At 36.2% G+C, this 27987-nt stretch overlaps 1 protein-coding gene across 5 annotated transcripts in view; it reads right to left on the bottom strand.

The window, feature by feature from the left end:
• RASAL2 (RAS protein activator like 2) overlaps positions 1-27987 on the bottom strand; it is a 387616-nt gene that overhangs the window by 151679 nt on the left and 207950 nt on the right. The window lies entirely within an intron of this gene.

The following is a 27987-nucleotide window of genomic DNA, read 5'->3' as shown; positions in this document are numbered from 1 at the left end:
TTGTGATGAAACTATAGATAATATCACTATTCTCAGTCATTATTTTGGTTTGTTTTCAAATCTGACGTATTTCTAGGGTTTGTTTTTTTCTACATTCCAAAAAAGGAAGGCAGGTCAATGATGTAATCTTCATTATTGGTATGGTGACCTAACACATTCTGCAGCTGCTCGTTTGCTGAGGTTAGCATGTCAGCATTGAGCAATTAAAAAATTCACTGTTTGAATCACTGAGCAGATTCTACCTGCCACTTCAGACAGTAGAACAGGACAGACATGAGAAGAGCCAGGTTTCAATCTTTTATCTACCGTTTAACAAACAGCTGACGGAAATAGGTATACTCTATCTCTATTTATGTATTTATATATATGTATTATATATCTCTCTCATATACTATCTAGATAAACATTTACACACAGATATATTTGTATATGTACACATACATACATATGTGTGATGAGTGTGAATGTATGTATCTTTGGCACCCTTTTTTCCCTCCACTTTTTCTCTCCAAGTCTCAATGATTCACATTTAAAGTCTCCTTTAATTCCATCATAATTTGGTTTTCGTTATCTGCTTTCATTTTTTTTCAAGGATCATAATACTCTAACATCGCATTTTCCTCTGCCTTTACTTTGAGTTTTCTATTTCTACTTCAGAAGAACTATTCCTATAAATCCTATTGCTACTCAAGTAAGAGTCATAGAGGGGGAAAAGACATAAACAAAAAGTTATACAGAAAAGAACAAACTAAGGATCTGACCATGAAGACTTACAGACCACAGACTCCCACCCTGCCCTATATGAAACAAAACACAAACAACCCCTACCCTCTTCTCACTCAGGTGAGCCTTAAGCTTTATCATTATTTGTCTCATTTATAATTAACCCTAAAATAGTGCAAGGTATACCAAAATTATTTTTACTTATTATTCCTCAAAATATTTATAAAAAATAAGTCATGGGGCTTCCCTGGTGGTGCAGTAGTTGAGAGTCCGCCTGCCGATGCAGGGGACACGAGTTCGTGCCCCAGTCCGGGAAGATCCCACATGCCGCGGAACAGCTGGGCCCGTGAGCCATGGCCGCTGAGCCTGCGCGTCCGGAGCCTGTGCTCCGCAACGGGAGAGGCCACAGCAGTGAGAGGCCCGTGTACCGCAAAAAACAAACAAACAAAAAAAGTCATGATTTCCATCATTCTATCCAAGAGTCAGAGTCTAAGTTAGAGTCTAAGCAGTGAGTCTAAATTATCAGGGAAAGAGATTTCAGCTCAATAAAAGGAAGTCAGAGCCATTGCAAGGCGCTTTCCGAAGGGGCTGCCTACTACAAGAGGCAGTGACGCCCTAACTCTTCCCACACGGGTTGGCAGCCCATCTGATGAATAACTGTAGTGCAGCAGCTTTCAAACTATGCTACTGAACTCGTGTTCTGATGATAAAAAAGAATAATAGCAATCTTCCGTGACATGACAGAGAAAGTTCATGTATACGATTTTCTCAAGTGTGATTTTTTTTCTTTTTAAATATATTTTAAAATGTTAGAATCTGTTACTGTTAATTAACCTTAAAGATGCCTGGAATAGTTCCAAATTCAGATCGATAATGACATTTTCAGATATTTGAAGGTGAATTCTAACAATAATTTATTGTGTTCTGCAAAAAGCACTTTCACTACCTAGAGTTCTGATACTTGAGTAAATCTGAGAAGCACTGTTGAGGAAACAATTTTTCATATACCCAAATATGATGTTATTCCATTAGTCAACACTGTTCAAAGGATATTATACACCATATTTTATTAATTTCTATACTAAATCTTTTCACAAGTATGCATTCCTATTTATAATCCCGTTTTATGCCTTCTAGCCTTGATGTTGCTGCTTCTCTATCTAGAAGTTCCTTCCTTGTCTGGTCTGCCTGTCATACTCTTATTTACCCTTCAAAACCCAGATTTAAAATTATATTCTTAGTGTGGTTTACCTTATTTCCTACCAGAGTTGATTACATTCTCCTCTGTATTTTTTTTTTTTACTCTCCACTATTTTTTTTTTCTTTATAGCCTTCATCATTCTCTAACATTATACTATGCACTGATGTTTAATGTCTCTTTTTCCCACCAGAACATGAGGTAGATGAGGGAGGGTCTTTGTCTTGTTTTCAGCTTATTGCTAGAGCCTAGAACAGTGCCTGGCTTAATAGGTACTTAATCAGTGATGCCTGGATGGAGAGATGGATGGATGGATGAAAAAATATATTTCAATTACCAAACCTTTGTAAGTACTTACACTGAGGAGTGCTTTAGAATAACTTGAGGACAGGGACCATAGCATAGCCATTTTCTGATGCCACAGCCTAGCACTGTATATGTACATGCGGTGAAACAAGAATATAAAGGAATTCGTCTCAGGTTTGTGCGATTTCAAGTTAACTAATTGAAGCCAATCGAATTATATACGAAGGGAAAATAGTCATTTCATCATTTACCCAATTAGGACCTACTTATAATAGGTGAAATCCTGATCCCTAGATGTTGCTTCTTGGAATAATTTTTAATGTCTCTGAACCCACAGCCATGTGTTGTGCTGCCTTGATCACAGAAATGCAGCTTTTGAGGTAGACACTGAAGAGACTGATAAAATCTTAAACTACGACACTAAGAAGGAGTTCTCTAAGAAGCTGGAGAAGCACGAGTAAATGGCTCACACTCCAGCCATGAGCTCAAGTTACAAAGTAACTGAAATCCATGTCCATGCAGAAAATCCCTCATGGGTTAGAAGAGCCTCATAGAGTCTGAAGGCATTTTGAAATGATATATTGGATCACATAACTAGAAAGCTCAATTCAGCACCCAGCATATTCATTTTGGTTAGATGAGGGCACTTGAGCCATTTTATTTTTGCAAATGGTCACTATGTTGTCAATATCTGGTTTCACATTTCTCCCCTATACAGAGAGTTGGATAGGGTTGTCTTGACTAATCCATCTTATGCAGTCATGATCCAGCACTGTACTTACTAAATGGTTCTACTAGGTTGAACTACGTGAAAATGCCATTTTTGTAAGTCAAAAATAGTCGAATATCAGCAATGATCAAATGAATAGTAAGAAAGATTCAAACACTGAATGAAGGGCTGGAGTAAATAATTTTAAAGGTCTCTTCTGGTTCTGGAATTCCATATTATAATTCAAACATAAATAAGAATATCAATCAAATTTAAAGATTGGTCACCACCCTGTCAAACTATGGTCCTATTATAACAACACAGCACTCTGTTCTTGTCCTTCTTGGAACTTATATAATGTTTGCCACATAATAAATGCTTAATAAATATCTGCTAAATAAACAAATAGCTTGAAAACAGGTATAAATGGACTACCGAAGGCTGTCTCTATGTGAGTTTTTAAGTTCAGTGTCAACGAATATTGGTTTTGTTTCTAAAAGGCTAGGATATTTTTTTCTAGTTATGAATCAAACAGTATGTTTTGTGAACTTGGAAGAATATGGATAGTACATTTTCTCCCTACCCCTTACAAAAGTAATTATGGAATTCTGACTTTGGTACAGGTATAGAAGTCAATGTAACAGCCATTAAGAAACCCTAAAACTATAGATGCATGATTTTCTGAAAATCAAAGGGCACACACAAAAAAGCTAGCTGCATATAATTAAAAGTTACTTGCACATCTACTTTCTTATCAAACAAATTAACAAATGAGCAAACAAACAAAAAATCCTGGTAATACATGTCATCTCCTCCTCCAAGCAGATACACATATTGATAGCAGTCAAACTGAGGTGTACACCAGTCTGTACGTGTGCTCCCTCTTCTGAACAGCAGATGATCAGAGACACAGCTTCTTCTAACCATAAACACAGTTTCTGTTAATGTCTCCCCATAAACCAGACTGACATTCTGATGCTGTGGCCTTCCTACTGCATTCTTTTCAGAGTTCATATTAGAAAAGGAAACCATTGTTTATAACTAGAATGACAAACACTAAAGTCACCCACTTATTCAGAAATGCCACTGAAATTCTAATTTTTATTCCATTTTATTTCTATATGATGGGACCACAAGGCACGCTTCTCTTCTGATAAAAAGGCATTATAAAGACCGAAGGATCTGTTAGTCATATGGTTAGCAAAGTACTCAGAGTGTTTAGAAAAGGCACATGCCAGACAAGTGACAATTTTGATGGCCACACAACGTTTTTACAACTTCTGGCTAGGCATTAGAGCTTTGCCTTGCTTTTCCAGCTAAGATGATTTAGTAGACTGCATTTGGTTACCTGAAATGGCCATTGGTCAGGAGGAAGCATTACAAAGAGCAGGCAAAATCACACATCAGTCACCCTTCTCAATACTCAGGCTGTCATATGAATAGGACCGTACTTCAAAGAAAAATAAGTAAAACCTTTGTGGAAAAATCCAGGCAAATCTTTTTCTAGTTTTATTTCAGTGTATGAGTAATAATATACTACAGAAACAAAAGTAACACTTCTATTTCTATGAAAAAAATCATTAATAAACAGTAAGAAGCAACTAAAAGCTTTCTGGGATAGGGTTGGATATTAATGGATATCTCAATGTGTTCACAGAGCCAAGGACATGCCTGTGACACTGGCCCTCCTCATTTAAAAAAAGAGCTTAAACTGAACTTTAATAAAGCCTTCAAAAACTCATTTTCTTCAGTGGCTTTAAAATACATATATAACTATCTGCACCGCTTGGCTTGTTGATTTCCTGTTAAGCTAATCTGCTGTCACAACTGAAGTACTATTAGTCCACCTTTCCCATATAATGCAGATAACACTTCAGTTTCAGTAAAAATATGTCATTAGGCATTTATTTTTGCCTTAGTTTTAAAGAATATTTGCAAGTGTGGGCTACTGTTTCCATAAGTCTAATTATAAAAAGCAAAGATGTTATGGTACAGTCATCTTTGGCATACCACTGATACAACAACATATATATGTACTATATAATTGAAAACACTAGTGCATACGGCAGGTAAAGTCCACTTCACTCAATTTCCATTACTCTCTTACAACTAACTAAAGCAAGCTAAAATCTAGTAGAACTCCAAGAGATAAATCATGAAGCAAAGAGGACATCAAAATGGACAACAGACACATGAAAAGATGCTCAACATCACTAGTCATCAGGGAAATGCAAATCAAAACCGCAATAAGATATTATCACCTCACACCCGTCAGAATGGTTTTCATCTAAAAGACAAGGGACAACAGGTGCTGGTAAGGATGTGGTGAAAAGGGAACCCTCATACACTACTGATGGGAATATAAATTGATCCAATACTATGGAAAATAATATGGATGTTCCTCAAAAAATTAAAAATAGATCTACCATACAATCCAGCAATTCCACTACTGGGTATATACCCAAAGGAAATGAAAACAGTATTTTAAAGAGATATATGCACTCCCATGTTTACTGCAGCATTATTCACAATATCCAAGATACGGAAACAACCTTAAATGCCCATCAACAGAAGAGTGGGTAAAAAAGATACGATTTATATACCGATGAAATATTATTCAGCTATGGGATAGGAGGATAGCCTGCCATTTGTGACAACACGCATGGACCTTGAACACATTATGCTAAGTGAGATAAGTCAGACAGAGAAAGACAAATATGGTATGACATCACTTATATATGAAATCTAAAATGTCAAACTCAAAACAAGTCAGACAGTAAAATGGTGCTTACCAGGGGATGGGTTTGGGGGGATAAAACTGATGTTGTTTAAGGGTATAGACTTGCAGTGGATAGTAAATAGGCCATAGAGATCTAATGCACAATGTAATAACTACAGACAACAAAATTATATTACAATTAGGTAATGTGAAAATAGCATTACAACGGTAATCATATTACAATATATAAATGTATCAAAGTAACATGTTGTACACCTTAAATTCATATAATGTTACGTGTCAAATATATTTGATTTTTTAAAAGATGGTTCTGATTATTTTTTTAACATCTTTATTGGAGTATAATTGCTTTACAATGGTGTGTTAGTTTCTGCTTCATAACAAAGTGAATCAGTTATACATATACATATGTTCCCATATCTCTTCCCTCTTTGATTATTTTTTAATAGAAAAATCCATTCCCCAAAGGAAAATTGAAATTATTAAGCAAGGGGAAAATTAATGTGTGGTACTTCTAGTCATTACTTCTGAACCATTAGGATGGTGATAGTAATAAAAATTAGACCCTTTTATTCAATTATATTCTAGGCTCCAAGAGTGCATCTCTGTTCCACTTTATGATACTAGTGTTATAACATTTTCATTTCAAATATTACATTTTGAAATACATACATGTTTCCCCTATTTTTTTGAAAAGGGTTATTTTTGAAAGTTCCTATGTAATGATATGAGATTTTTTCTTATTTTAAAAGGTGAGATGAATGATCCGCCAATCTGTTAAAGTCAAGTGTAAAACACTATGGACATGAAAAATAACTCCATAAATATTCAGTTTCAGAAAATATCAGTAAATATGAAAAATAACTTTCAAGAGGTTAAACTTCCTTCTAAATTTCTGCACATACAGTATAAAAAAATTCTTTATAGTTACTGAATAAAGTTCTACATAATAAGAAATAAAATAGACAGTCTTCCAGAAAAGGCAAAAGCAATGGTACAAAAGGTACCGAATTATGAGACAAGGCACATAGTCAATTCCAAACCAGCAACCCTACAAAGAAAGCACCATGTAGTTCACCAACAAAAATACTGCATTCAAGGATTGATTTACCATTTGCTTTAATAACAAATTTTTCGATCCGTCACAACGGATAACGTATTTTCTCTCCGCAATAGAATATGGCATCTAACTTTATTATTGCTGAAGCTAAAAACCAATGAAAAACTTGAAAATCATCTATGAGAGATTTGCTTCAGTGATAGGAGTGATGTAACCCCAATAAAAAACAAAAATTTGGGTTTTAACATATTCAAGAATTATGATTATGTGCCTGTACTATTCTTTAACATACCTTCAATAATGGTTACTATTAACAGATAAATCTGCCCCAGGATATAATAAAGTTAGAGCGCCTATGGCTTGGGTTTATGAACTAATTTAAAACTAAATAATGTACTTAACATGCTGGTCTTAAAATGTCATATTGATAGAAAACAAAAATAAGTGAAAAACAGCTATATTTAGGGGAAGTCTAATACTTCAGTGATATTTTATAAGTGACAAAAACTGAGAGATAAAAGAGGGGTTAATGAATTTGCTAAGGAAATAGTCATTGGTGACTAAGGGCAGAATCACACTCCCACTATTAGATCTCTCAAGAGGCCATCCAGAGAAATAAGAACAGGGATATTTGTTTATGGGAACTGGAAATATCCCTTTCCCCCTCATGTCAGGAAATAAATACAATGGTTTCTATCTCATTGGCAAGAGAAAGATCACAACACTGCTTTTAAGGATATAGTTTTGTCCTTTGTCCTTTGTTCTAGGCTTGAATTTGTAAAATGTGATTATTATGGATCATGGTTTACCCTGTACCATCAGCTTTTGCATGATTAAAATGATCTCCTATAAAACATTCAAAATTTCCTAAGGTTTTCATGATACATATTTTAAATTCTATGTCACATGAAATTAAAAAGAATATGATGAACTGGAAAATGCTGAAAATATATTGTGCATCCTTGTTCACTGTTTAATTAGGCTCAATATTTATTGAGTGCTATTAAGTGCCAAACATGTTCTTGGTAGAGAAGTTCTCTAAATGATGCATGAAGTTGCATCTTTAAGTAAACAGAATTTCATTCATCACAGTTTTTCCTAAGATTGCCAATAGCAACAAGAAACCTATATATTTTGTTTTCATATTTTCAAATAAATGACTACACATTATTTTCCACTAAGTGATGGTAAAACAGACAACTCTGCTAATAAATTTATTTTTTTAACGGTATAAGGAGACAACCGTTGACAGCATCATAGGACTCGGGAGTACTCATCCTCTTTTTTTTTTAGAAGAGATTTTTTTAAAATTAATTAATTAATATTTGGCTACGTTGGGTCTTCGTTGCTGTGCGCAGGCTTTCTCTAGTTGCGGTGAGCGGGGGGCTACTCTTTGTTGTGGTGTGCAGGCTTCTCACTGCGGTGGCTTCTCTTGTTGCGGAGCATGGGCTCTAGGTGCGCAGGCTCCAGTAGTTGCGGCACGTGGGCTTCAGTAGTTGTGGCTCATGGGCTCTAGAGTGCAGGCTCAGTAGTTGTGGCACATGGGCTTAGTTGCTCCGCAGCATGTGGGATCTTCCTGGACCAGGGCTTGAACCTGTGTCCCCTGCATTGGTAGGCGGATTCTTAAGCACTGCGTCACCAGGGAAGTCCTAAGAACTCAGCCTCTTTTGCTCACCACTCTAAGGTGAGCAGCAGAAAGAGCATAGAAGTTCAGAGGACTAACTGTAGGTGAGATTACCAGGTACAAATACCAGCTGTGCCATTTACTACTTACAGAGTCTTGGAAAAGCCCTGCCTTGGTTTCATTAAATATTAAAAAAGTAAACAAACAGAGATAATAATAGTACCTAGCTCATAAAGTAAGTAACTATTTGCGAAGTGCTTGGAACAATTCCTGGCACAAACCACTATGTAAGCATTTGTTGAATAAAATAAAATAAAAATAGTATACTGTGTGTTTGGGGGAGGGAGGCTGTAAAAAGGAGGGGGGTGGGAATGAGAACAGTTTTTATCATTCATCCCTGATTTGACATGGCATTTTTTCCCTCAAAAAGCTCACCTTCTTGTGATAAATATCTTTATGGATTTCTTCATTTACCAGGACTCACAAGCTATCATCACCTTGGATTCTCTAAATGGTTCTTTTCCTTCCATTTATAAAAATGTTTAATTCTTTTACCGGAGATCACTTTTAATGTGTTCATTACATGGTCTAGAGTACATCCCCCTGCAACTACAATCATGTGAAGAAGTCTGTAACTTTGTCAAAAAAGTATTACTCTTACCAAGACTATTAGATATAAGACACTACATATACCCTATACTGTAATAGTAGATGCCTCGATAAGAAAATGCTGACATTATAAATTACCCAAGGAGAGGTACAAATGAAATGTTCTGTGAAATAATTTCTCAGTAGGTATGTAGGATAGTAGCTTACAGAACTTTGGGCATATATTTCAAGCAGCAACAGTAAAACAAACTAACACATCACTTATGTTCCTCATATTATGGGCTAATATTAGCTCAATCTTCTGGACTTACTCAATGAAATAATTTTGAGAAAAGATTGTGCAGGGTTTACTAGTCACCTGATAGTAATGCTGTAATAAAGTGGAACTGAAATAAACTGGTGCCTTCACTTTAGCAGTCAACAACATTTATACTTTTCCTGCCACAAATGACTCTGATAACTTAAGGCAATTTAGTCAACAATATTATCAACCAAGATTTATTGAATGTATAATAAATACTGATCTAAATACTGCTGGAGATAGATTTCCCTGTCCAGTTGATAGTAAGAAGTACATCCAAAGTGGTTAAAGGGCATTAAATTTCGTCAAATTAATTGTTTGCTGTGTACTTCATTTCTGATTACATATTTACTACCTGTGACTGTTTTTTAATGAAAGGAGTTGTTCTCATGAAAAATCTGGCATCTAGAATGTTTGTCATAATCTATTAAACTATGCATAATTTGTACTTAAAGTCTGAAATTTCAGTACCCTACTTAAAAACTAGTTGGATTTTAAATGTGTTCATACATCGATTGTATGGAACTCAAGATTTCTTTTCTTACAGAAAATACAGCAAAACTGGCAGAGGGAAAGAAACAAACATTTAATGAGCACCCAGTATGTGCCAGCATTCTTCTGGGGAACTTAATTTTAACATGTTATTTTTCACAACCCTGTAAAGTAGTAACTATCATGCTGATTTTACACATTCAGAAGGTTGTTTCCTTAAATTACACATTACTTTATTAAGTAATATATGTACACTGTGGGAAAAATCTCAACTATACTTAAAATCAAATAGGCTAATAAAAAAATAGCAATCCCATAATCCACCCCATCAAAGGCATTCCTTCTTTTAATTTTTAGCCTTGTCTTTTGGTATTTATCTCAACATTTCTAAATAAAACCTAGTGGTATAAGAATATTATTTAGATATGTTGAGATTAAATTGAGAAGGCCCTAAAAGCCTTCTATCCTCTTACCTCAGTTTGGACTGGACACTCTCTCAGCCAGCTACATGGCTGCCATCCCGGGACATCCCTTCACCAGTATTCTGGGGATTCCCTTTGTCTTCTTCTTGTCCTTTTCGATTTACCCCTTCTGTTACTTGACAGATCATTTAGCTTGGAATACAATTTCAGTTTAGAGTCATGATCGCTTGGAACTTTAATAGCACTACTCCATGGTCTTAGCCTCTAACATTGCTGTCAAGAACTCAGATGCCACTCTTATTCGAATGCTGTATAGCATATTTTTGTTTCTGTTTTAAAACCCTGAAAACTTTTAGGAGGTTCTCCTTATCTCAGATGTTCTGAAATTTCCTGAAGATGTGCTTTGAAATAGGTCTTTATTTACGTTGCTGAGCACTTAACAGCTTCATTTAACCTGGAAACTCATAACCTTCAGTTCTTGGAATTTTTCCTTCAGATCTTGACCAAATGTCCCTTAAACAGTGAGATTTTCCCTGGTCATCTCATATAGAATAATGTTCCTCTGCCTTCTTGCCCACCCACAGTACTTTCTAGATCCTGTACCCCACCTCAATTTTCCCCCACTGCATTCATCATCACTATATGACATAACGTAGAGCTGTCTATCTTTGTCAGTCTACTTCTACCAGAATGTAAGCTCCATGAAGGCAGGGGCTTTGGTCTGCACTGCTGACTGTTTTGAATGCTTTATTCACATAGGCCAGAACAGTGTGCAGCACATAACAGAAATTTTTTAAATATATATGATTAATGAAAGGATTATCTCCAAAAGGAAAGGTAATTTGCTAAGTCAGTCACTCTGTAGGGCTTTGAATCGGGAACAAAATCTTGGGAAGAGAGAAAAGACAGACAAGGTCTCACAGCCATTTGTCAGTAATTTAAGTCATTTAAAAATAAGAACTAGCCAATCAGTAATTGCGATTTGTACAAAGGGATGGGGAAGCACCATAATAAACTGGATTTTGAGTCATACATATTTGGGTTTGAATTTTGGTTCTGCCATTCACTTGGCATTAGTATTCTTGTCTATAAAATGAGGATAATAACAGCGTCTGTTTCACAGGACTACTGCCAGGAGTAGATGACAGAATGCATAGCCAGTCCTTAGCATGGTCATTATTATTTTTTTTTTTTTGCGGTACACGGGCCTCTCACTGTTGTGGCCTCTCCCGTTGCGGAGCACAGGCTCCAGACATGCAGGCTCAGCGGCCATGGCTCACGGGCCCAGCTGCTCCGCGGCATGTGGGATCTTCCCGGACCGGGGCACGAACCCGTGTCCCCTGCATCGGCAGGCGGACTCTCAACCACTGCGCCACCAGGGAAGCCCAGCACGGTCACTATTTCGTCATCATTGTGTCTATCTGGCCACACTTGTTTCTTCATATTCATAACTATTCTTTATTTTTATTCTAAAAATATAAAGAGATAAAACTGATAGAGCAATCAGTGATACTAAGAAACAGGAAGAATCAGAGATTCACATTTAAAATAGCCAGTTCATGGTATTGTATCCAAAAAACATGATAGGAGGTGAGATAAAGTCTACACAGCATACTTATTCAAGAATTTATTGAATTTATCAAAAACAAAAACAAAAAAAGCAAACAACCCTATTGCAGCAGTCTGCAACCCAGAAGAGGGCCCTTAGCAGACATCAAATCTGTTTGCTGTTTAAACCACCCAGTCTATGGTATCCTATTATAGCAGCAGGAACTAAGACAAGTACTATATAAGAATGTATTATTTAGGCATAAATACAACAGAGCAGTTAAATTCATTTCTAAGTTTGGGAAAGCTTATGGAAATTTTAGTATAATTCTAATTTATTAACCATAGAAACACATTTAGTTATAAAAGCTCATCTTTATCAATAACCCTATGCTATATCACTGACATTAAACATTATTAGAAGAGGCCACATTTTCTCCTCATTCCTATTTTGCATGTGGTTTCTTTTTTGGAAGGCTTACCTACCACAGTGGAACTTTCTAGCTTTGAGCAGCTACTCCAAGGCTATTTTTATCTAATTGTTTTGTGCACTGCTGATGATATTCTGCTTTTAAATATATTTTTCTCTCTCTTGCTGTCAGTCACTCCCAATGTATTATTTCACAGGCTCCCTCCCTAGCTCATCTGGTTCCTAATACACACATCTGAATACTTCCCTACAGTTCCTACTTTTAGAAATTACAAAAGGTTTGTTTAAATGTTTTTGACTCTTTGATGGCACAACTTTGATTAAAGGAAAAGGAAAAAAACCCAAAGGGCTCTAAGATATAAAAAAATGAACTGACATAAAATAATAACCTTTATTACCAGTTCTCTTTCTACTTCAGTCTCTTCCACTTCCTTCCTATCCCAAGAATTCATCTTCTTTTTACTTTTTTCTACCTTGAATTTTTCCTGTTATTCTCTACTCTGTAGTTAGAAATAACATGGCAAACACAGACAAAATAAAAATTATTTTGTAAGCAAAGGAAAAAAATGAAATGGATGGGAAGTTCCTGTTGTGATATATTAACTGTCAATTGAAATGGGAAAAAGTTAACGTGCAAATTTCTGAAGACAACAGGAAAGTAAATAGGCTGTACATTTCAGAGAAAAGAAAGTAGTCAGAACAATCCAGCAGACACAACAGCTTTATGAGAAACTTGGGAGCTTCCTTTCTTAAGTATTGTTACTATAGAAATTAGATGGCAGGGGAGTGCCAAGAGGGTCATAACAAAACACGCTTCATCCCTGGAGGCAGCTCCAGTCTGTTTCGGATACAAACTCAACTAGATTTTCCACCTCTCTGATTTACAAATCCTTCTGTTTGAAATATAAACTAAAAAGGCTTCAGTAAATAGCTGAGCCAAACCTGCTCCCTGCCCCCCCCCCCAAAAAAAAGAACAGGAGGAGGGGGTGGGAAGGGTTGGGGAGGTGGGGGGAAGGAGAGAGGAGAGGGAGACACTGCTGGTGCAAGTAAAGTAAGCAATGTTTAGATAATTTTGCTCAACTTATCTGAATCATATATTTTTTCTTTTTGGGAAAGTTTCCATAGCAGCCAAGAGCCTAGATCAAGTCTCAAAAATAAATCTCAAGATGCACTATAAACAACTCCACTCCCATCTTTCTACCTCAAGTTACATAACAGAATGGTGAATTATGACTGTACTTTAGAAGAAAGGAATTTGCCAAACTGTGCAAGTAAAAATGGAAAAAACAAATGAGTAAAGTCATGAGATACAGAGACAGGATGCTTCCTAAGATGCCATACCTGAAACTTCTTTATTGGGTTGGTTTAAACCTATCCAAGCAAAATGGGAAACATAAAATAAGAAACCTAACACTTCTATTATCTCACTGGTTCCATGAGTCAGAGAGAACTGAAGTTTGTCTCAAATCAAAATTTATGTTGTTGGTCATGCATTCTTCTTTCAAATCATAATAAACATCTCTTCAGATAAGGAAGCTGAGGCTGACGGTTAAAAATGATGAGAAGAGGGGATTTCCCTGGTGGTCCAGTGGTTAAGACTTCGCCTTCCAATGCAGGGAGTGTGGGTTCGATACCTGTTTGGGGAGCTAAGATCCCACAGGCCTTGGGGCCAAAAAACCGAAACATAAAACAGAAGCAATATTGTAACAAATTCAATAAAGACTTTAAAAATAGTCCACTTCAAGGGAGGGGGTATCTGTACGTGTATGGCTGATTCATTTTGTTGTCCAGTGGAGGCTAACACAACATTGTAAAGCAACCATGCCCCAATAAAAATTAATGTAAAAAAAAAATGGTCCACATCACAAAAAAAAAAATCTTAAAAAAAAAAAAATGATGAGAAGAAATGGAATTGGAATCCAGTTAGCGCAACTTCAAAGCTTGTGCCATTTCCACTGCCTCACAACTGTCTCTGATAAAGGCAATCCTTTCAGAGAGAATGGAGAGTTCCAGTCACAGGTATGAACTTTCTTTCCTAAAGCAGTAAGCTCCCTACCTGTGAGATAACTGCTAAATCTGCTCCTGTGATTTTGATAGACTAATTAATCTCTTAACCAAAACTCCAACAATAGCACACATGTGTATGCTATCAACCTGAAATGCAGCAGAAAGGATAAAAAGATCATTTTCTATTATTAAAAGAACATATTTTATCTTACCATTCTGTATAGGAACAAGAAAATATTTAATAAAAGCTATTTACTACCAACAAAATCTTTAAAAAAAAAAAGCACAGATGCTGTGCTCACTAACACAACTATGGTTACAATATTAACCAGCAGCACAATCTAAGAGTTCAGATCTGACATTTGCAACCAGGTACACTCGACGCTATGATTTGTTAACTTGGACAATGGCGCATACCAACTTTGCATTTATCAGAACCAACAGTTGTGACTGTATAACTGTTTATAGTCCCTGTGGCCGCATAATGATACTAATTCTCTAATTTCGTTCCTAAAATATTTCTCTGAAGTGGATGTGGTTTTCCCTGCAGAGGATGGGGGTGGAGGGGAAATACTTCCCACACCTAAGATTACTTTTCACTTTGAAGTGCCTCACCTGAAAAAGTCAAGCAAAGGTTTCTCTAATGTGTCAGTCATTTGCTCAACAATCACTCACTCAACCTGCAACCATGCACAAAACAACCTGACTCACTCACTCAACCTGCAACCATGCACAAAACAACCTGCTAGTTGCCATGGCGACACCAAAATGAAGATAGTGTTGTCAACTAAGAGGTTCCAATCTAGTAAAGAAGATACACACCAACAACTTGTTAAAAGCGTAAGGACATACATTCATTATTAGAGGTAAAAAAGGAGCTGTTTATCAGAGATAAATGCTGTGAATTCTGATTAGTGGAATAAAAGGAAAAACTGCCAAGAGGTGATATCTAATTGGGCTTCAGGACAAATGGGACTATCATAGATGAGGGTGGTGGAGTGAGAGAACATAGCAAGATAATCCAGGCTGACGGCCCAATGTGAGCAGAAGCCCAGGTGTGAGAATGCCCGGGAAACCTGAAGCAGTCCTATGACCTGGACCCAGAATATCTGTGGTGGGTAAAGAAAGAGGAAGTTAGAGAGCTAAGTCTGGGTCAGAATTCAGAGGACCTGTAGTGTTATCGCAAATCTGGATTTCATCCTATAGATAATGGAGATCCGGCAAAAGTGTTTAAAGAAATAAAGTAATATGATTCAATAGTGATTTTAAGAAGATTAATGCCAAACAAGCAGTGAAAGGAGTAGCATGAAGGAAGAAGACAGAACCAAGAAGAGATAGATGGGTAGTTATTAAGACAACTAGGTAGAAACAAATGAGTAATGTAAGGTTAGAAGGACCAGAAGGATGGTGGTCATATTAACAGAAACAGCAATCACATAAGAACAACAGGCTGTGGGGAAAGGAGGGAATAAAGAAGGGAACTACACAAAGAGAATGGCTTCAGTTTTGAACATTCCAGTAGAGATGTTCAGATGACCAATTGGGAATTCAGGTCTGGAACTGAGAAATTAAAGCCAGAAATAGGGACTTAAAAGTTATTGGCACCAAGATGATATCTGGAAACATGAAAATAGGTGAAGTCATCTACAAAGAAAGGACAAAGCAAGCGAAGAAGGGTAAGGATAAGACCTTTAGATACCTGCACTTACAAAGAGGGAAATAGTCAAGAAGGTACAGCGAGGGAGAAACACAGCCAAGAGAAAAAAAGTTACAGGAGTCAAGAAAGGAGAGCTCTAAAGAGGGGAAGGAAGTCAACCATTACAAACTCTGAAGAGAGTTAGAAGGTGAAGAGGACAGCAGTTATGGAGCTTATCACAGCTCTGAGACTGCGAGAAATTTCAGTGGCAGATGAAATCAGATTTCAAGGTACAGAAAAATATGAGTAAACTGCTTTTTAGAAAAGGTTGATGAAGAACTGAACTAGTCCTAAAGTGTCCTAACTTATAGTCAGTTCTAGAACCAGATAATATACTAAAAATTAGAATGTGACAGTTACTGGAGAAGGATGTTAAGTGAATCAGTGAGAGAGCAGAACTAGGAATGACTCAAGTGTGCTATTTTGATTTTAACTTATCTAGCTTCTAAAATAGAGTAAATTTTATGAATTAAATACTTATAATAAAGTGGGAAGAAGCTGGCTTTAGTCATAAAAGCATTAATCTATGTTGCTTATCACCTCAAGTCTAAGAGGATATTACAACTAGTATTGAACAAGCATGGAAACTTGCTTTAGTTATTGTCATCATTTATTTGCTTAGATTTCTATGTCCTTATTGTCAATTTGATCCCAAATTCGTTTCCTGTTGTTTCAATTAATTCAGTTATATCAATTTGGTCTTCTTGGAGGCGTCTTCACGGCAGCCTTCTGACTGCTCCAGTCTGAACTGGCTGTCATCACTCTGTGGCTGCTACCGAGCTATGTAACCGGGTTCCTGCTGCACCCTCCGTCTCTCCCCTGAACTGGATCTCCTATCCTATATCCCACATCCTGCTCGTTCGTGGCTAACAATGTATCCCATTAGCCTCAGGAGAAATGATATGTAGGAGGTAATTTTTTTAACCTTGTATGTCTGAAAATGTCTTTATCTTATCCTCATGTGCAATTAATGACTTACAGCTAAATACAGAATTCTATATTGAAATAATCTTCCTTCAGAAGACTGAGGGCATTCCTCATTGTTTTCTAGCTTCTGAAACTGCTGATAGAAGTCTGAAGCCATTCTGATTTCTGATCCTTAGTTTGTAATCTGTTTTTCCTTTCTTTGGCAGTTTGTAAAATGGCCTCTTTGTCATCAGAGACAAATTGAAATTTCCCGAAAATGTGCCTTGTCATAGGCACTCAGTAATTCCTTTCAATCTGGAACCTCATATCCTTCAGTTGTGGGAATTTTCTTAAATTATTTTGCTAGTGATTTCCTCCCCTTGTTTTTCTTTTTCTGGAACTCATTGTTTTGACTTCCTAAACTGATACTCTAATTATTTTATCTTTTTTTTCCTCTACTTCCTGGGATATTTCCTCATTGTCATCTTCCAACACTTCTATTGAGTTTTATTTCTGTTAAAATTTTTTTAATACACAGCAGCATTTTGGCTTTGTGTAACATTCAGTTCTTGTCTCACATATGTAATATTTTCTCTCTCTGAAGATAATCATAATTTTTTTTTTAAGTTTTCTATTCCCTGCATACCTCTGTTCCTCCAAGTTTCTTTTTCCTTTTGTTTTTATTTGTTTTGGATTTTTTCTTTCAAGCTAGAGGCTTTCCCTCTGATGACTACTAGCTTTGGGAATGTCAGTGTCCTTAGGTCTTTCCTCTTGGGCTGGTTAAATATCCCCATGGCACTGATCTCCTGCCTGGAGGGTAAAAGGCAAGTGAGGGAGACAGGTGGAGGGGTCTCATCATTCAGTATGCAGGTGTTCATTTTATTCCCTCGTATTTGGTAAAGTGCTCTGTGCTCTCAACTTTGCCTGGTGTAACCCAGTCCAGAGACCCTTGAGTTTTCTCCCCCACAGAATTAACCTACAGCCTTCCATTAGGGTAGAGATAGGGGCAGGAAGAGCAACGATTCAGTGGTCTGGGGGAGAGGAGAAGACTGAGGGATCTACTACTATGTGTTCCTGCTGCCATCGATTCCTGAGCTATTTGAAGATTCTGCGGTAAAAATCTGGTTGGTTCTTGGCTTTCTTCGTTGCTAGATTAAGATTTGGCTTTCTCAGGTCAGCTAGGACATTTACCACACTCCATTTGCTTTCCAGCTTTCAATTTATTATTATGTATTATTGTTTTTTTGTGGTTGTTTTCTTCTTTGCCATTCTCCTTATCCTTGAAGGATCATGTCTTTAAAAGAATATCCCTTTACTATAGTTGTAGTGGGGTTTCTGCGAGGAATACAAATTATATGCTTATGTTCAATCCACCATTTTTCTCTTCAGAAGTCCAGGCTGAATCAAAAACCATTCCTGATGTCACTCATTACTATTCCCACCCAATTCTCCAACTACCATAGTGGTTTACTAAGGTTAATATTGCCTTAAGACTGGTCGAGAGAGGCCCCTCACCTGGGCATCACATTTTAGAGGGCTCTACTTGGTTGGTAGCACCAACCCCAACAGAGCTTGAATGTATCAGCCAGGATGTCCACATGCCTGTTTGTAGGGTCTCTCATGACATGGGACCAAATTTGAAAATTCTAGCCTGACGTTCCAGATTGTTATAAAAGTATACAGTCAAAGTTGAAGAACAGAATGTATTTTATTTAAGTTAAAAAAAAAGTCTGTTAGACTAACTTAAATATTAAGATATGATACAGTTTCTAAACTTAGCAAGTAGCTAGTCCACAGTTAAACACTGACTTCCTTCATGATCTCTCCTTCCCTATGTCTTCTGGATTTACAGCAACCCTGACAGTAGCCTATACAAATGACTTAACTGAATCAGAAAAGGAATTTTTTATTTAAGACACCCTACTGCCATCTGCCGGACATTTAAAAAAATAAGGACAAATCAACAATGAGAATTAGATGACATGTACCCCTAGTTGCTGGGCAACACATAATTTGCACCACCAGATGGGCAGCACTGCCTTGGAATCACCTTTCACAAAACTGAACTAATCTGTACTATTCCATGATGAGGGTGGGGAGGAAGATAAAAGAGCAAATCAGGAATCTAAACATCCTCTTATAACTTATAAGAGACTGTGGTCTGATACCTTCACTTAGAACCGATTTCCTCATTTAAGAAATGGTTTAGCTGTTAATCTAAATCTAGCTCATAAGAGTGAAATTTAAAAAATGGCTTTAGGACCAACAGGCTGGGAGCCACTGAATGAGGCAGGGCCTGGCAGCCTTCTGGGCTAAGAGCCAGCCCTACCTATCAACCCACCCATCGCTGTCAGCTCCAACACAACAGAAGGGCCCATGGAGCCCACACAGGGGACACCCCTAGAGTACATAGCTCTGGTGACCAGAGGGGAGTGTCCCGTTGGGCCTCATAGGATGTCTCCTACATAAGGCCACTTACCCAAAATTGGGAAATGTAACTGACCTACCTAATACAGAGAAAGAGAATTAGGCAAAACAAGGAGACAGAAGATGTTCCAAACAAAGGAACAAGACAAAAATCCCAGAAGAAAAACTAACCAAAGAAGACATAAGCGATCTAACCAATAAAGAGTTCAAGGTAATGATCATAAACATGCTCAATGAACTTGGGAGAAGAATGGATGAACACAGTGAAGTGTTTAACAAAGAGTTAGAAGATACAAAGAAGAACCAAACAGAGCTGAAGACTACAATAACTGAAATAAAAAATACACTAGAAGGAATCTAAAGTAGATTAGATGATACAGAGGAACAGCTCAGTGAACTGAACGACAGAGTACTGGAAATTACCCAAGCTGAACAAAAAAGAATAAAAAAAAATAAGGATAGTTTTTAAGATACCTCTGAGACAACATCAAGCATACTAACATTCACATTATAGGGGTACCAAAAGGAGAAGAAAGAGAGGGGGACAGAGAACCTATTTGAGGAAATAATAGCTGAAAACTTCCCTAACCTGGGAAAGGAAACAAATATCCAAGCCCAGGAAGCACAGAGAGTCCCAAACAAATGAACCCAAAGAGATCTACAATAAGACACATTATAATTAAAAGGGCAAAAATTAAAGGTAACAAGAGAATTTTAAAAGCAGCAAGAGAAAAGCAACTAGTTATGTACAAAGGAACAACCACTAGACCAGTGGTCCCCAATCTTTTTGGCACTAGGGACTGGTTCTGTGGAAGACAATTTTTGCATGGATTGGGGGGTGGTAGTTCAGGTGGTAATGTGAGCAATGCAGGGGATGGTTCAGGTGGTAATGTGAGTGATGGGGAGCCATGGGGAGCAGCAGATGAAGCTTCGCTTGCTCGCCCACCGCTCACCTTCTGCTGGCAGCCCAGTTCCTAACAGGCCAGGACCGGTATCGGTCCGCGGCCTGGGGATTGGGGACCCCTGCATTAGACTGACTTTTCAGCAAGAACTTTGCAGGCCAGAAGGGAGTGGCATGATATATTCAAAGTGATGGAAAAAAAACCCTACAACTAAGAATCCTCTACTTGGCAAGGTTATCATTCAGATTTAAAGGAGAGATAAAGAGTTTTACAAAAAAGAAAAAGCCAAAAGAGTTCATCATCATTAAACTGGCCTTACAAAAAATGTTTCAAAGACTTTACTAAGGGGAAAAGAAAAGATGACAATTAGAAATACGAAAATTACAAAAGGAAAAATCTCATTTGTAAAGGCAAACATACAGTAAAGGTAGTAAATCAACCACTTACAAAGTTGGTAGGAAGGTTACAAGACCAAAGTAGTAAAATCATCTATATCTACAATAAGTAGTTAAGGGATAGACAAAACAAAAGATGTAAAATATGATGTCACAAACATTAAATGTCGGGCGGTAGTATTAAATGTAGGGTGGTTAAAATGTGTTTGAACTTAAGAGATCATCAACTTAATCTTCCTGCAGCATGAACAGGGGGCTATAAAATATGTCCCACCTCCTTTCATGCAAGATGCATCCTTCTGTTAAGGACCTTAACCCTCTATTTACTTTACCATGTTGCACCATGCGATGATTTTGCCCACCTTCACCATTTGACTGTTGGTAAAAAATTATATTTTACTCTTTTGCACAAAGTTTGAATCCTGTTTTATCTCTGATTATAATTAACACTTGTTTCTGCAAGTTTAGCAAAATGATGACAATTGATGAAGTTCTGTAATGGGCACATGGATGTGTATTGCACTATTCAACTTTGTGTCTGAAAATTCTCATAATAAAAAAAAAAAAAAAAAAAAGAGAGACCATCAACTTAAAATAATCACATATAGACAGGTTGTTACATATGAACTTCATGGTAACTACAAACCAAAAATATATAATAGATACACACCAAAAGGAGAGAAAGGAATCCAAACAAAACACTAAATTCTATGAGAAGAAAGCCAGGGTAGCAATACTTACAGAAAAACTACACTTTAAGACAAAGACTGTAACAAGAGACAAAGAAGACATTACATAAAGATAAAGGGATTAATCCAACAAGAAGACGTAACACTTGTAAATACATATGCATCCAACACAGGAGTACCTAAATACATAAAGCAAATATTAGCAAACATTAAAGGGAAAAATGACAGTAAGACAATCATAGTAGGAGACTTTAATACCCCATACCTCAGTGGATAAATCATCCAGACAGATAATCAATAAGGAAACACTGGCCTTAAATAACACATTAACTATTTGAATGTAATAGATACATACATAGAATAGTCCATCCAAAAGCAGTAGATTACACACTCCTTTCAAGTGCACATGAAACATTCTCTGAGATAGATCACATCCTAGGCCACAAACAAATATATTTAAGATATTTTATATTTAAGAAGACTGAAATCATATCAAGCAGGTTTTCCAAACACAACAGTATGAGACTAGTAATCAACCACAAGAAAAAAACTGCAAAAAACACAAACATATGGAGGCTAAGCAATATGTTACTAAACAATCAATGGATCACTGAAGAAATCAGAGTCAAAAAATACCTGGAGACAAATGAAAATCAAAACACAATGATCCAAAATCTACGGGATGCAGCAGAAGCAGTTCTAAGAGGGAAGTTTACAGTGATACAAGCCTACCTCAAGAAACAAGAAAAATCTCAAATAAATAATCTAGCCTTACACTTAAAACAACTAGGAAAAAAGAAAGAACAAGAAAAACCCAAAGACTGGAGAAAGAAAGAAATCATAAAGATCAGAATAGAAATACAAGGAGACTAAAAAAAAAAGAAAGAAAGAAAAGATCAGTGAAACAAGAGAAGGTCCTTGGAAAAAATAAACAAAAATTGATAAACCTTTAGCCACACTCATAAAGAATATGAATGAAAAGAGAGGTACCAAACAGATGAAATTAGCAATTAAAGAAGTTATGATTGACCACACAGAAATACAAAAGACCATGAGATTACTATGAACAATTATATGACAATGAAATGGACAACCTAGAAGAAATGAACAAATTCCTAGAAATGTACAATCTCCCAAGAATGAATCAGGAAGAAACAGAAAATATGAACATACTGATTACCAGGAAGGAAACTGAATCCGTAATTTTTTAAAAACTACCAACAAACAAATGTCCAGGGCCAGAGGGCTTCACAAGTGAATTCTACCAAACATTTAGAGTTAACACCTTTCTTAAACTATTCCCAAAAATTGAAGAGAAAGGAATGCTTCTGAACACATTCTACAAGGCTACCATTGCCCTGATAACAAAATCAGATAGACACGACCAAAAAAAAAGAAAAAAAAAAGATTACAGGACAAGATCACTGATGAACATAACATGCAAAAATCCTCGGCAAATATTAGCAAACCAAATTCAACAATACAATAAAAGGATTATATGCCACGATGAAGTGGGATTTATCCCAGAGAAGCAAGGATAGTTCAATACCTGCATGTCAATCAATGTGATACACCACATTAACAAACTCAAAATAAAAAGTATACAATCATCTCAACAGACGCAGGAAAAAGCTCCAACAAAATTCAACATCCATTTATGATAGAAACTCTCAACATAGTGGGTATAAAGGGAAAATACCTCAACATAATAAAGGCCATATATGACAAACCCAGAACCAATATCATATGAGATAGTGAAAAGCTGAAAGCATTTCCTCTAAGATCAGGAACAAGACAAGGATGCCCACTCGGTCCACTTTTATTCAACACAGTACTTGAAGTCCCAGCCACAGCAGGCAAGAAAAAAAGAAATGAAAGGAATCCAAACTGGAAAGGAAGAAGTAAACAGTCACTGCTTGTAGATGGCATGATATTATATATAGAAAATCCTAAAGATGCCACCAGAAAAAACTATTAGAACTAATAAATAAATTTGGTAAAGTTGCAGACTACAAAATTAACATAAGAAATATGATGCATTTCTATACATTAATAATGAACTATCAGAAAGAGACATTAAGAAAACTATCCCATTTACAATGTATCAAAAAGAATAAAATACCTAGGAATTAATCTAAGGATTAAAAGACTTGTAGTCAGAAAACTATAAGATAATGCTGAAAGAAATTAAAGACAACATGGACAAATGAAAAGATATACCGTGATCACAGATGGGAAGAATTAATATTTTTTAAATGACCATATTATCCAAAACAATCTATAGATTCAATGCAATCCCTATCAAATTACCAATGACATTTTTCACAGAAATAGAACAAAATATCCAAAAATTTGTATGAAAACAAAGACCTCAAATAGCAAAAACAATATTGAGAAAGAACAAAGCTGGAGGTATCACGTTCCCTGATTTCAAACTATACTACAAGCTACAGCAATCAAAACAGTATAGGACTGGCACAAAAAAAGACACATAGATCAATGTAAGAGAAATAAACCCATGCTTATATGGTCACTTAATCAATGACAGAGGAGGCAAAAATATATAATAGGGAAAAGATAGCCTCTTCAATAAATGGTATTGGGAAAACTGAACAGCCACATGCAAAAGATTCAAACTGGCCTACTTTCTCACACCATATGCAAAAATAAACTCAAAATGGATCAAAGACCTACATGTAAGACCTAAGACCATGAAACTGCTAAAAGAAAACATAGGCAGTATGCTTTTTAACATTGTTCTTAGCAGTTGTTGGATCTGTCTCTTTAGGCGAAGGAAACAAAAGCAAAAATAAAGAAATGGAACTACATCAAACTAAAAAGCTTTTTACACAGCGAAGGATATATAATCACATATACTTTTATATATATAAATTTAATAGTCAATTTAAATATTGAGTGCTACTATACACAGTCATTATTTATCACCATTTAAAATTCTATTATTTAATGAACTTATTTACAAAACAGAAACCGACTCACAGACTTACAGGACGAACTTATGGTTACCGGTGGGGAAAGGTGGGTGGTGAGGATAGATTGGGAGTTTGGGATTGACAGGTACACACTGCTATATTTAAAACAGATAACCAACATGGACCTACTGTATAGCACAAGAACATGACTCAATATTCTACAATAACCTAAATGGGAAAAGAATTTGAAAAAGAATAGATACATGTATATGTATAACTGAATCACTTTGCTGTACACCTGAAACTAACACATTATTAATCAAACATGTACCAATACAAAATAAAAATTTAAAAAAATAAAATTAATGTGAAAAAATAAAATTCTATTATTTGAAAAATAGAAGGATATGTTTCTTGTAATATTAAATCTTCATTACTCTCATTTCCCTTTCTTTCAATATTATCATTACCACCCTGTATTTTTATAAAAGATTCTAGCATCTTGAAAATACTTCAATCCTCCTAATAGTGAACGTCTTGGGAATAAAAAGAGTCATTAGTTTACACATAAAGTTAGACCTCAGCCTAATTTAACAGAGACGGTCAGGGTTAAAGCTAGATTTGAGTAATCAATATCCTCTAATAATTTTGACTAAATGAGTTATCCTTTTCAATAATTTTATAAATGTCTTAGTATATGCTGCTTTTTAATATTCCTTTTTTTAAAAATTTCCTCAAATTTTCATCACTTGGGTCAATAAACTTAGGAAAACATAGGTGCAAGACTGGTTTTTCCTCAAAGTTTTTCCAGTTTAGTTTCCCTTTTTTTTGGTGGTGTTATTTTAGATTTCTGTTTGACTTCTTCATTTACATAAACATGAAAATTTTGCACAGCTGCCTCTGACTCCAAAAGACTTCTAGTATTTTTTTCCTATGCTTGCTAACAGGTATCAAAAGCATACTATGTGAAATTATAATTTTAAGTACGTTTACCAGATATTTCTGGGTTTTGAGGACTCCATGATAATGAAACAAATGTGATATCATAGGCACAGTTTTTTAAAAATCCAGAGATTTTGTAAGTAAGATCATGGGATACTTTTAAGATTTTATCTCAATGTAATAAAATAGAGGCATGGAGATCTCTGCAGCCTTGAATTACTAGATGTTTGGTTTTGAATGTGTCAGTTCAATTTGAACGATGTTTTTGAGAATTGAGAACGCATGCACTTATGAGTGTTTGCACTTTCTAATTAAACCAGCTTTATGATCACGTTTCTGACATCACCTGCAAACAAGGTTCTTGCTCACTTCAGGCTCTGACTTTGCTTTGCCCATTTGGGCATCAAAGCATTAACTTTACTGGAATGTCAAAGAAACACAACAACCAGACTGGACAAGGTTCTCAATTCACCTTTGTGCTATCCCCCAGGCAGGCAGCAGACAACATGCAGTAGTAGAGACACATTTTCTTCTATAAATGTATGTGTCACAAAAATGTTGTCCCCTGTTCAGCTTTCATTTTTCCTCTGTTTAATAGTGTTCTTGAAAGGTGTCCAGTGGCTTTTTAAAAAAAGTTGAATTCACGTAGGTTATATTTACATTGAAAATGAATATTTACTCGTTCTAGTTCGTGTGGTCAATTTATATACCTCCCTGTATTGTTTGTATGCAAAGACCCTACCATCTGAAGAAGTAATTTCCTTTTGAAAATTCAGTAAATCATGCTTTCGCATGGTTTCAATTTGACAGATCTTTTTTTAATGAATAAATTAAAATCTGGATATTGTTACCAGGGGAAAATAGTTTTTTCTAGGTTTTCTAAATTTGGAAATGGGTGCTTCAGGCCAGATGTTCATATGCCTTAAGAAAACATCTCATTTTCAATGGAAAAGAATTTGCTGTATCAAAATCTGTGTCAAATGCCAGGGTAAATATAAATTTTTTGTATTTTGGGTAATCTGTAAGCTGCTGAATGCAAGAGACTGAGAACTAGCGAGTGAGAAGTACATTCTGGGCTTAACCACTCCCCACTCTGCCTCTTCACACACACTTTTTTCTTCTAAGTTCTTGACCTTTATTAGGTTTCCCATCACTATGAATTTGCTCATGTTGAACAATGTGTGAGGCAGAAATAGAGGCCTTCCTATCCTTTTTACATTCATGTTTTTTCACCAGCTTGAAATCTCTGAAGGACGGTAAATTGGCAGCCACTAACAAAGGTTCTTCACATATCCTTTATATTCACAGGGCTCTTTTCTTTTATGAATTCTCTGAGGTAGAATAAAAGGTGCATGTTTTTCATGAGTGGGCATTTCTCCATAGCTGACTGCCTCACACCTGAAATCAAAATGTATGCCATGGTTTTACATCTGCAAAAACTGATCTGTCCTCCTTGGGGTTCCTCTACTGGTGAGGAACAAAGAGAATGCAGAGCTTGCAAAGGGAAAGAACCCTGCAAAAACAGAAGGGCTTCCCCACACACTTGACTTACTTATTTGGAAACAAAATTCTATATCTTCATTCTCTTTCTCTGGTCCATCCTTTACTAATGCGTCCTCATCTTCCTAATCTCTAAATGTTCCAGGGCTTAGTCTTAAGCTTTTCTCTTCTACCTAAATACACTTCCCTTGATGATCTCACTCAATCTCATGGCTTCAAACACCATCTATTTGCTAAAAGCCTGAATCTGTATCTCCAGTCTGTACTTCTCCCTTAATTTCCAGACTCACTTATTTCTATCTGTGTATCTAATAAGATCCTCAAACTTAAGATGTCCAAACTGAGCTCCTGGTCAGTCCCACATTCAAACTTGCTTCTCCCAGTGTTCCTTATTTTAAAAAATAAATTCATTCTTCCAGCTGCTCTAGCCTAAATTCTTCACTCTTCTGTTTCTCACTTCCCACATCCAATCCAACCAGCGAACTGGCTTGTTGGCTCCACCTTCAAATATAATCTGGTCACTTCTCAGCCCTTCCACTAATACCATTATGGCCCAAGTTCTACCATGTCTTGTCTAGATTATTGCAATAGCACCCTAATTAGTTTCTAAACTCCCAATCTTGCTTCCCTAGTCTCAGTATAGAGGTCAGTGGCTCCCCACCTCCCAGAGTAAAAGCCAAAGCTCCTACGATGACCTACAAAACCTTTATGATCTGCTTGCCAAAGAGCTCATCTTAGTTTGTCTTTCGGACCTGTACCTGGAATGTTGGAGACATTTAACAATTTACTACGTATTTCTCTCCTATAAGATCATAATAATTATTCAGACTACAACTACACTTCCTCAAAAATCAGCTGACTTTTGTGGATCAAAGTGTGAATAGTCAAAGGACCCTAGAGAAGTGGCAAAGAGAGTCTTCAACTTAACATTACAAATAATGACAGCAAAGGAGTTGAAAGAAGGTGCCTCTGAGCTAGTCCAATTCACATAGAACTTGTATGCGAAATACAAACAGGCTATAAAATGGTTACATCCAGGAAGGTTTGCAATATAATTTAAGCCCACACCTAAACTGGTTTCAACACATGCTAAAGAAGTACAATGGATGAGAGGAATATTTGATTTTTCCAAGTATGACCCGTTGGAGAAAAGTGTTTGCTAACCTGACTAATGTCTAGAAAAGCAATAAATGTCACAGGATAAAAAGAGAACTAAAGGATTCAAATTCTGACTAAGAACCTGAGCTCCATTTAGAAAATGAAAGGAAATGAAGGAAAAGGCAAAAACAAACAAAAAAACCAAAACCCTGATTTTCAAAAATACAGCAAAATCACAAAATTATCCATACTAACAAATATAGAGACAATAAATGAATCCGTTTTATCTACCTACTAAATGTCTATGACTAAATGTCAAGGTCCATTAAG

The sequence above is a fragment of the Delphinus delphis genome, chromosome 1 (genome assembly GCF_949987515.2).
Source record: "Delphinus delphis chromosome 1, mDelDel1.2, whole genome shotgun sequence".
NCBI classification, from domain to species: Eukaryota; Metazoa; Chordata; class Mammalia; order Artiodactyla; family Delphinidae; genus Delphinus; species Delphinus delphis.
The sequence above is the reverse complement of the archived record's forward strand: the minus strand, read 5'-3'. Positions and strand labels throughout refer to the sequence as shown.